The sequence below is a fragment of the Euprymna scolopes genome, chromosome 27, assembly GCF_053919585.1.
Source record: "Euprymna scolopes isolate OS-2025 chromosome 27, ASM5391958v1, whole genome shotgun sequence".
Lineage (NCBI taxonomy): Eukaryota > Metazoa > Mollusca > Cephalopoda > Sepiida > Sepiolidae > Euprymna > Euprymna scolopes.
The window spans coordinates 107,976,662-107,987,419 of record NC_136508.1 but is presented as its reverse complement, the minus strand read 5'-3'; the positions used below and the strand labels follow the sequence as shown (position 1 = coordinate 107,987,419).

Below are 10,758 nucleotides of genomic sequence, written 5' to 3'. Positions count from 1 at the left end.
CGAGGGAACGACCTGCTTGCTTTCACCTCTTCCGCCCCCTGGGGGAGAGGACCAGAAGACAGTAGGTGTTTCACATGATAGACCAGCTGTTAAGAAGGGAGGGTCCCCTTACTAACCTGCCCCCATAGGTATTTTTGTTTATTTGTTTTCTTTTTCTTTCTTTTTGGGTGTTTTCTAGTTTGCCCCCCTCCCCATCATCTCACCCCCATTATAAAAAAATCCCTTGTTTTGTACATAATTAATTTTGTATTGTTTCTGTAAATATTCTTCTTTCTTTTACAGCGTAAGCTGGGGAGCTGTTATTTCAAGTAGGCCCTGGTAAGAATGTAGGCGGCTGTGTATAGCATGATAGAAACGCTAGTGTAGGTTTTTTCAATTGCTTTCCAACACAAGTCTAGCTAAGACAATTAGTAAAGACCCGTTTTCTTCCCCCCCCCCCCATCTTACTGGCCTTGTGCCTAAGTTGTTTCGGACCCCAAATGAGGCATTGGCAGTAGATAATTAATGCCAAGGCCGGGCCCGAAACGACTAAATAAAGGAAAATGTAGTATCTGTTCTCAGTACTAAGCTTTACCTTAAGACCGACAGCGTGACCCACTTGACCACTTTTTTGGTTAAGTTCAAGGGTTTTATTGTTTAGTCTCAAAGGACGGACCCCATTCTTTGGGTGATGGTCCTTTAGGCATTGTTATTCTTTTGTTCTTGTTATTTGTTATTAACTGATTTTTCCTTTTTTTGCTGATTGTTCAGTGTCTGGATCCGACTTAAGCAGCCGGCTGGGCTAGGGGAAACTAACGTGCCTTTTTAGGCGAAAGTCCCCCTAGTTTCCAAATCGGCAGGTCGGAGGGCACTGGGCCAGCAACAAGAGGAGGCAGGCCTCTGCCTCTGACACCATGGGGGACGCCCCTAGTGTAGGGACCGTGCTGTTGAGGGGGAGTGCCACAACTCGTGGCACTCCACTGCCGTTGTTGGGGGGCACGTTAGAAGCCTTACGCAGCAGGATTGTGTCATTTGTAACACTGGACACGAAAAAGGAAGGGTTGGTAGGAGTACCAAAGGACAGCTTTGTCAAGATGTTGGTAGACCTGAACGTTCTGGCCTTATACTTCGTCAGGCGCAGCTATGCAATGTGGGACGTCCTGGTGAATACCAAGGAAGAAGCGGAGAGGCTCGCGAAAGAGGACCTAATCTGGAAAGGAGTTAGATTCAAACCTGAGTATTTGGAAAAAAGGAGGATGTTAGTATCTGTGTTAGGGGCCCCATGCTGCATAAGCGCAGAATTTCTCGGGGCGATATTATCACAACATGGAGACGTCGAATCGATTACCCTGGTCCACGGCCCAAGAACTATATAGACTGGGGACTACCATATAATGATGAAGGTTGACAGAAAAGGCCACAACTCCATCCCCACGCAGTTGAAGTGTGAAAGTTGGACTATGTCCCTTATAGTAGAAGGAAGACGACGACATTGCTGGAACTGCCAGAAGCCAGGCCTCATGGCAAAGGCGTGTCCACTAAAAGTGCCAGCAGAGCCCAGCAAGACGAACCCCGAGACTGCCGTTTCTGCAAAAACCCCGATGGCAAAGGTGGGCCAAACAGAAGACAATAAGGAGAACTCCCAGTCAGACTGGAAAACAGTAGAAAAGAAGAAGAAAAAGGCCTCCCTAAGCAGAAAAGAAGAGGAAAAGGGGGGGTGAAAAGAAAATTGGTGGCGCATACCTCAGACTTGGAAGAAGAGACAGAAAAAAGGGCAGAAAAAAGCCAAAGAAGACAACAAACCTGCTCCTGAAAACACCCCCAACCTCAACCCCCGATGGAGCAGAATACCCCTTCCCTCTTTAACACCCCATAGTAATAGAAATGAGAAGAAGAAGAGGAGGCAGTAGCCCCTCCAAAACCGACAAGAACCGAGAAGACAAAAAAGCTACCCTTTCTGCCTGGGTTGAGGATCTGCGAGGCAGTCGTACAGGCGGAGTTGAATGGGAGGCAGAAAAAACAGCTAAAGCAGTTGGCGAACCTATTATATGTAGATGGGAAGCGAATCCAAGACCCAAGAAACTCTCCTGAGGCCACTGTAGTTCACCTTCGTTCGAAAAGATAAGGGCGCACGGGTCAATGCATTGTGGAAAATGCTTAGGGAGGCCAAAGAGCAATTCCAGGACTGAAGATAGTGGAGGAAGAGCATCCCTCTGTGAAGCAGATTATGGCGAAATGCGAAAGGAGGGTCCCCATATATGTTCACCCATCCCTGTATAGAGCATTGAAAATAACATTTCCCCTGGACGTAGGAGGCCTGGCTCGGGATTGTCAACTGGCAGTGGAGCTGTTGACTGGCAGTCTCGGCCAGACCTTCGAGGTCCTTACCACCTGAGGACTTTGGACCCGTGATAGAAGAATATTACTAGTTAGGGACACAATGAACTTGAACCTTGCTAGTTTGAATGCGAGGGGCATGAGATCCCGAAGCAAGGTTGCTTGCGTGCTGAGGGATCTCGTGACCCTTGAGGTAGACATAGCTACTTTGCAGGAGACCCACTTTGTTGGGCCCGGGGATTGTGGTCCACGCATGCGCTCATGGAAGGCTGGTCGTGGTTGATGTTGCCGTTAAAAGTAGTAAGTTCCGGATTTTGCCTGTTTACGCGCCTAATATCACTGGGAAGAGGGTTTCCTTTTTTCGGCAGGTGGAGGTGTTCCTTTCAGCGGATCTGGAGCGAGTAGTTTTAATGGGGGACTGAGATGCCATCCTGGACCCAAAGATAGATAAGGTCGGAGGAAATAGAGGGTCGGAAAGGTGTGAAAGCAGTCTGTCTGACCTGATGGCCTCATGCGATCTTGTCGACAGATTCCGTCTGGATCACCCGGGGAGGAAGATGTGGACGTGGCAGAATAGCGTGGCCTCCTGTCAAAGTACCTACTTGGACAGGATGTTAGTTAAAAGAGGCGACATAGATTTCTTATCTTGTCCCACGTTTCACTGGCTAGGTCATTCGGACCATAAATTAGTAATGGCCCATTTGAGAGTAGGTAATAGGCCTAGGTTGGCTAGCTACTGGAAGTTGAACGGCTCCTTACTGGAGACGAACGACTTCCGGGAACAGCTGACAACACTAATTCAGCGGGAGTTAGTGAGGGCGGTTACCGGGAGTAGCTGGTGGGTTAAACTTAAGGCTACCATTAGGCTCTTTTGTGTCCAATATGGCCAACACCTCACATTAACTAGGACATGGACCAAAAGGCACCTAAATGATAGGCTGACCCGGGCAATGATTGGTGGGGATCCCCTAGAGATAGCAGTAGTTAAGGGGGACCTCCAGCGCTTGGCTAGCGAGCGTTACGAAGGTCAAGTAGTTAGAGCTAGGTTAAAAAGAGTTTCTAACGAAGTCGTGAACGTTGACGCTGTTGAGCATAAGGCTGCCTTAAGACATGGCTTGGATGGGTACATTCGGAAGGTGAAAAACCTGGAAGGACATACCCTCGTATCGACTCGGGAAATTTGCAATGGGTTTCGTCAACATCTGGAGGAACGCTTTGCCCAACTACCCAGACTCCGCATCCAGGAGTTTGGCAGCTATTTAGCCGGCTCGCCCCGCCTTACTGCGGCCTGAGCAACTAGCTGTGATGGGATGGTTACAGAGCGTGAAGTCATTACTGCATTAAAGCAGGTTGGCCATAACAAATCTCCAGGGCTCGATGGTCTGCCCTACAAACTGTATTTGAGGCTGTCGCCCATGTTTGTTTCTCTTCTGACGGGTGTGTTTAACCACTGGTTTGCACAGGGATCCATCCCTGGGCAGGTAACCAAAGGAGTGGTCACACTACTGAAGAAAAGAGAGCAGCATGGCGGGGAGGATTTAGATGATTATAGGTCCATCATTCTGCTAAACACAGAGTTGAAGATTTTGGCCCGCATTCTTGCAAACCGACTGCAGGTTGTTATCAGAGACTTGGTCGAACCGGATCAGACTTGTGCTGTGAAGGGGAGATCGATTCAAAACAACTTGCACTTTGTGCGCACGATCATAGAGGGGTTAGAAGACGACACAGGAGCCACACTGATCAATTTAGATCAGTTCAAAGCGTTCGATAGGGTCGACCATGGTTTCTTGGAATCTGTTATGGAGATTGCCGGCTTTGGTCCGGACTTCCGCAAATGGATTTCCGTTTTGTATCATAATCCTGCGGTAGCGGTACAAGTAAATGGTAGGTTGTCGGAGTCATTTGGGGTCTCTCAGTCAGTGTGCCAGGGTTGTCCGCTGTCATCTCTGTTGTATGTCCTGGCATTGGAGTCCTTCCTTCGCAAATTCAGGGACGAGGCGACTAGACCAGTCCTGCGCGGCATAGCTCTACCTGGCGGAAAATTTGCGAGGGTGTCCGCGTAAGCTGATGATGTCACCGTTTTTGTAGGGCGAAGGATCAATATTAAAGTGGTGATAGAGTCGGTTGCTGAGTATGAAAGTGGCACAGGGGCTGTAGTCAATCGCAGCAAGTCTGTTGGCCTGCGATTGGGCTTCTGGACCAGGGTAAACTCGCTTCCAGGTGGGTTCAGCTGGATGGATGGCCCGATAAAGATTGTTGGAGTCTGGTTTGGGCCTAGACTCCAGCTGGACAAAAATTGGTCGGAAGTACAGACAAAGGTCGAATCGTCAGTAAGGACTTGGATTCGCAGGGGCTTATCCCTGAAGGGTCGTGCGGAGGCGTGTCAAACTTACGACTTTCCGTTGATCCTTTACTGCTTGTCAGTACTTCCTCTGCCTGCGGACCGCTGTAAGGCTTTGGAGCGACTCCTTTTCAAACTTCTTTGGAAAGGAGGAAAGCCGTATGTCCGTAGACAGGTCTGTACAAAGAAACTCAGTGAGGGATGCTTAGGAATGCCCAACTTGTTAAGTCATAAGTTTTCCGAAAGATTGGCGTTCCTGAGTCGGACACTGCTTGAGGAATTGCACTGGGTACCAGCTGTGGAGCAAGCTTTTCCACAGCTCATATCCTCCCCTGCTGCTGAAGGTCGCAGAAGACTGGTGGGGGAACGGCAATTCCTCTCCAAATGCCAAGCCGCGCTTAGGGCATTGCCAGGGTCCAATGACCTTGCACGGCCTAGGAGGAGGCTATATCGGGATTTAGTGGTAGAAACCGCAAAAGATCTACAGGTTGAGCAGCTGCACATGTTGAGGGAGGAGGTCCTCTCTCAGTGGAATTGGGCGCCAGAAGCTTTCTAAACAATTCAGAGTTTTCCATAACATGGAGGCTTGTCCGGAATGCGCTGCCAATTTTGCCATGTTTGCCAGGGACTGCAAGAGGGATGAATATGTTCCCTTTTGCCCCCGCTGCAAGGAGGATGAGGATGAAATAAGGGATCACGCCTTTTTTCTTTGCAGTGGAGTTCAGAGGCTCTGGGAGTACGTTGGAGAGGTAACGGCTCGCATCGAACCCGAGCGGTTGCTGCCGCTTGATTTGGCGTACGTCGTCAATAACATGGATCCGCCATTCACTGGGGAGAATCGGTTGGTGTTTCTTGCGATCCTAGCTGTAGCTAGGTTAGTGACGTGGGTTTCACGTCTTGTCTATGAGGAGCAATCTGCTTCGGATCGGGATCTGGTCGCTTAGTTTAAGCATCAGATAAAGTAAAGATCAGATGCGATTGGAAAAGATTGCATCGCATAGATTTTGATAGGAGATGGGTGCACAACACTAGTTTGTGCATCCGACAAGGCGCTAGGTTCAAGTTTGTTTTACCACCCTAGTGGTATTGGTCAGGCGGTGGTAGTGTTCTACGGAACCCAGCCCCGAACAAAGTTATAGAGTAGGGATAATTAGGTCCTAACCACTACAAGTGGAAAATTCTTTATTAGGTGCTAGACTAGGGCAAGTATGATAGTTGATCCCGTCCCCGATTTTATTTTTCATCGGCACTAGGAGAGCTTCCAAAGATGCCCAGTCCACCCTTTGGTTTGTCCCCGGTCTTTTGCCCCTATACGTACATTTATCTTGGAAGATGCCGTCCGTTCCCTATGTTACCCATCCCTATCTAATTTGTTTTTCAAATATCGTCCCTAGGTCCCCCATTCCCCACTAGAGAACGACCTGCTTGCTTTCGACCTTCGGGACCGGAAGACAGTGGGCGCTCCATATTTAGAAGTAGGCTAGGAGGATCCCTTACTAACCCATCCCCATAGGCATTTTTTTTAGTTGCTTTCTTTTTCTTTCTTTTTGGGTGTATCTTAGCTTGCCCCCTCCCCATCATCTCATCCCTCATTTAGTTTTAGTTTTATTTTTAAAAAAAAATCCTTTTGTTTGTACATATGATTTTGCTTTGTTTATATGTAAATATTTATCTTTTTTCCAGAATGTAGATAAAGCCGATTCATACGCTGGGGAGATTTTAAGTAGATAAACTCCATGGTAAGAATGAGGTATTATGGTGATAGTGTCTTAGTGTAGGGCAATTAAATAAAGTCTTCTCAAAGACCTAGAAATTAGATTAGAATGACCCTCGATCCCCACTCCCCCTACCGGCTCCATGCCTAAGTGTTTTGGACCCCAAATGAGGGCCTGACAGTAGATAATGCCAGGTCCGAGGCCAAGCACTAAATACTTAACTTTGTGCAGAGGCGGTACAATAACCAATGAGGATTTTCCGAGGCGTTGTTATTGCTAGTTGAAAACTATTCCCAATACCCCGCGATGGCACCCGGTGCCAACCGCAATTTCTAGGCACCTCATAGGAGGTGTAAAATCAAAACTAAAAACAGACAATATTTACATTCCATGCCTTACCTCCTTCTTCGGGAGTACTAGGCTTACTTTTCGATGTTTTTCTTTTTTTATTTTGTCTTTTTTGTGTCATTTTATTTTTTTCGTTTTATGTCGTTTTTATTGTACCCTTTTTTTCATTTAATATACTTCCCCCCCCCATTTTATCTTTTGTATATGTTTTTTTTTTTTAATCTTCATTTTATGTTTTGGTATTTTTTCAGATTAGGTTCACCTCCACAGTTTTCTTTTAAATGATGACTGTTATAGGTTTTCGACTATGCTGAATACGAAAATCGCATTGAAAATTTGCAGAAATAAGTAGTTATCGAGATATAAAAAGTTGTGTTATGCATTGTAATCTTTGGCGGCCATCATTTTACGCGCGTGCGCGCGCCATAAACAAATCTACTCATGCACGTGCATAAAAAGATGGCCGCCAAAGAATACAATGCATAGTACAACTTTTTAGACTTCGATAATTACTTATTTCTGCAAAATGTCATGCTATTTTCGTATTCAGCATAGTCGAAAACCTATAAAAGTAGTCATTTATAAGAAATTGTAGAGGTGGGCCTAATCTAAAAAAATACTGATAGATTTTTTTAAGTTAAAAAATTGAAAAAAGAGATCACTCGTAAAATTCAATTGATTTCATTACTTAAAAAAATAGATGCATGAAGGCGCGCCGGCACTTTGTAAACAGTGTTTTTTTTTTTTTGTTAAATAAAAAAATAATATTTCTATATTTTTAAACAACTTTAATAGTTTATTTTGAAGAAAATAAACAACCCACTTTAAAAGGAGAAATTACGATTTTTTTTATTTTATTCGCAGTTTTCCCCAAAATTCTTATACACCTAGTTGTGTTGTGCCCTCCTCCCATGCATTAACACCTTCTTTGATAGAGAAGTAGTTTAATGTTGTAAAATGATGCACCAGCTCCCGGGTGTGAACATGGTCGAGAATAGAAAAGGACACAAATCAATGGCCGTGTAACTTGCTCAAACGCTTTTTAATATATTGTTTCAGGGGCAGGTAACTCTTCTGGGAGTTATGTCCCTTTAATTGCAAATATTGGTACCGGATAAACGAGAAGAGACCCTCTCTGGACTGAACACGATAAACACTACACATTGTCTCTCTGTAAATAAGTTAATAAACTTTCCTTCTTTTATTAAAATCCACAGTACATATTTATCTCTTTATTTCATTCTTGATAATATAGGGATACTATATTATCGCCACCACAGGATATATTAGATTTTTTCTAAAGATTAAATTGAATAAAGTTTTTGTGTTTTTTTTTACAAAAATCTTTATGCATTAATCTGGTGAATAAAATAATTCGGCATAAAAATTATTTTGATTTGTTTTTGAAAGAGCATTAGCAAAGTAAAAGGTGGTATTTTTTTCGGTACTTTTACAGTTTAGTCAAGACATTAAAAAATGAAAATATAAAAAAAAGGTCAAATTTTCGTATTTGTTTTGGATTGAAGATCTCCGAAAATTTTTTATTTAATTTGATCGAGTAGTTTTTTTTTTTTTTTTTTTTTTTTTTTTTTACAGCGGAGAAAACCCCGTTCATATGAGAGTGCGTTGAAGTCAGCCATTGTGAAATTTGCTGAACACGCCACGGGGAGCTAACTCCATGCAAAGCGCCGATACTCCCTCCCCATCTTTAATTCTAGCTTTTCTTCCTAAAAATCGAACCTTTTGCTCGGACGCTCAGTATCATAACAAATTGTTTTTTCGCTGTAAAAAAAGAGAAAAACAAAAAAACTACTTGATGAAATTAAGTGAATTTTTTTTTCAGAGAACTTCGTTCCATAACTGATACGTACAATATAACCTTTTTTCGATATTTTCATTTTTTTAATGCCTTGACTAAACTGTACAAGTACCGTTTTTTTTTTCGTTATAACATTAAAAATAAATTATATTAATACGTATGCACGCAGTTTATATACCCGTTTTCCTTCTGTCGTCACAAATATTATTTTTAAACGCATATTTTATATCGTTTACATTAATTATCAGCGTGGTTGTTCGCCTAAAATAACCGTCCTACGAAAGCCAAGAAATATGCTATATTATCGACAACCTCGACGACGGTTTTCGAGTATGCTGACAAAGTTGTTGATGTCTAATTCGAAAGCCATTCTTGAAGGTTAGGGGTGTTTATTCCGAGGACCGTTCTTAACATGGGGAGGTTGGCGTGCTTATTCGTTGTAAGTATACCCGAAAACAGTAGTAAGAAAAATGCTTCATGAAGTTTTTTTCTTTACCTGTTCGAACCTGGTAATCACTAAAAGGGACTTTTAAATGTAAAATATAATCACATAATTATTGAAAATGTGATTGAAATTTAATTTTAATTAACCATATTCTTTAACAAATTAAAAACTATCCAAGATGAAGTTGTACAATGAGTAAGTATGCTTCATTGATATTTGTAGTGTTTAATGAAGACATTAAAAATGAAAATAGCGAAAAAGGTTATATTGCACGTATCCGTTTTGGACTGAAGTTCTATAAAAAATCACTTTTTGATAGAGTAGTTATTTATTTATTTATTTATTTATTTTAGAGCGGAAAAAACATGTTAATATGACAGCGCACTACAGATGGCCGTGCTGGGACTTTTAGAACACGCCACGGGGAGATAACTCAGTCTAAACCACCGACACCTCCCTTCCCATCTTAAATAATAGCTTTTCTTCTTAAAAATCGAAACATGACTACCTTTTGATTGATATCATAACAAATTGTTGTTTTTTTTCGCTGTAAAAAATAAATAAATAAATAAAACTACTTGATCAAATTAAGTAAAATTTTTCTAGAGAACTTCATTCCAAAATGGATACGTACAATATAAACTTTTTTGTCGATATTTTCATTTTTAATGTCTTTATTAAACTATACAAGTACCCATTTTATTTTATAATTTAAAATGAAAAAAACATTGAGAAATAAAAATGAAATTTTGGGTACTTATGTATTTTTGGTGCCGTGCTGAAATAATAACGTTATTGTTTTGATAAACCATTTTTAATATGAGGAGGTGAGGGTGTTACTGTTGTGTAACTAATTCATGCTTCCACCTTAAAACTTTATATAATAAAAAAAAAAAGATATTGTGAAACTTGAATTTAAATTGAAAAAAAAAAACGATAAAGCAGTACTTTTTTTTTTTTTTTTTTTTTTACAAAGGCATCACCACATTATCAAGGCCCAGAGGCCACTCAAGGATAAGGGTTAAAGAGTGTAGAGTAGAAGTTGGTCAATATAGTAATCATTAGTAATGAAAATTTGGTAAATTTAATAACTTATATGGAACGGCTCATCAAGAACTTATTTACCTTAGACTTGAACACAACCATATTGTAGTCAGCCGGAAAGCAGGAAAACGGAAGACAATTCCACAGGCGTGAAGTTCTAAGAAAGAAGCTTTGTTCATGGAATCTATGTTTAGGTTTAGGCACAGATAAAGAGTGGGGGAAATTATTGATAGTGTTTACATCTAGACGAGTGTTTCTTGTGAAAGTTTGGCGAGGGGGGACCATAGATTGAAGCTCAGTTGAACACTTTCCATGAAAATAACGATACATCAGAGACAAACTCGCAACATCTCTTCTGTGAGATAGAGGTTGTAAGGAGGAGAAAAGGACATTTCCTACGAGGCTACGAAGTCTATTTTGAACTCTATCAAGGCAGGACAAGTCCTTTCTAGCAGCTCCTGCCCAGATGTGGCAACAGTATTCCATCCTTGGACGTACCTGGCTCTTATATAGATAGAGAATAGCATCAGCAGTGAGATATCTACTGGATCGATAGAAAGATCCCACCATTTTTCCAGCGGCCTTGGCAACAGATTTGATATACGTGTTCCATTTAAGATCAGGAGTAATGGTCAAGCCCAGAAGCTTGTCAAAACTTGAGGCCTCCTGAAGACGAGAGCCATTCATTTCAATTGATGACAAATGTGGATTAAAATGTTGATGATGT

General features: G+C 42.2%; 1 non-coding gene across 1 annotated transcript; it reads left to right on the top strand.

Annotated features, from left to right (window-relative positions):
* Positions 1-6,594: 6,594 nt before the first annotated feature.
* LOC145249264 (U4 spliceosomal RNA) lies at positions 6,595-6,726 on the top strand. Its single transcript, XR_013863510.1, has one exon. It is a non-coding gene; the product is annotated as a U4 spliceosomal RNA (small nuclear RNA).
* Positions 6,727-10,758: the final 4,032 nt, after the last annotated feature.